The sequence below is a fragment of the Octopus bimaculoides genome, chromosome 21 (assembly GCF_001194135.2).
Source record: "Octopus bimaculoides isolate UCB-OBI-ISO-001 chromosome 21, ASM119413v2, whole genome shotgun sequence".
Classification (NCBI taxonomy): Eukaryota; Metazoa; Mollusca; class Cephalopoda; order Octopoda; family Octopodidae; genus Octopus; species Octopus bimaculoides.
The window spans coordinates 5151637-5151921 of record NC_069001.1 but is presented as its reverse complement, the minus strand read 5'-3'; positions in this window follow the sequence as shown (position 1 = coordinate 5151921).

Genomic DNA, 285 nt, shown 5'->3' with positions numbered 1-285 from the left:
TCTTATATTTCTTGCAAAGGTACAAAACTATAAATTTCATGGAAAACACGGGAATGCGAATTGTTCGTTTTTTTAAGTGTAGAATCGCGTGGGAATTGTATGTATGTATATATGTATGTATGCATGTATGTAGAATTGTCCCGTACAAACACGCACGCGCGCGCGTATGCACGTGTATGTATTTGTATATGTATGAGATGTGTCTGAATACATATATTACATACGTTTGTGCGTTCATATATACATATATATATATATATATATATATATATATATATATATATA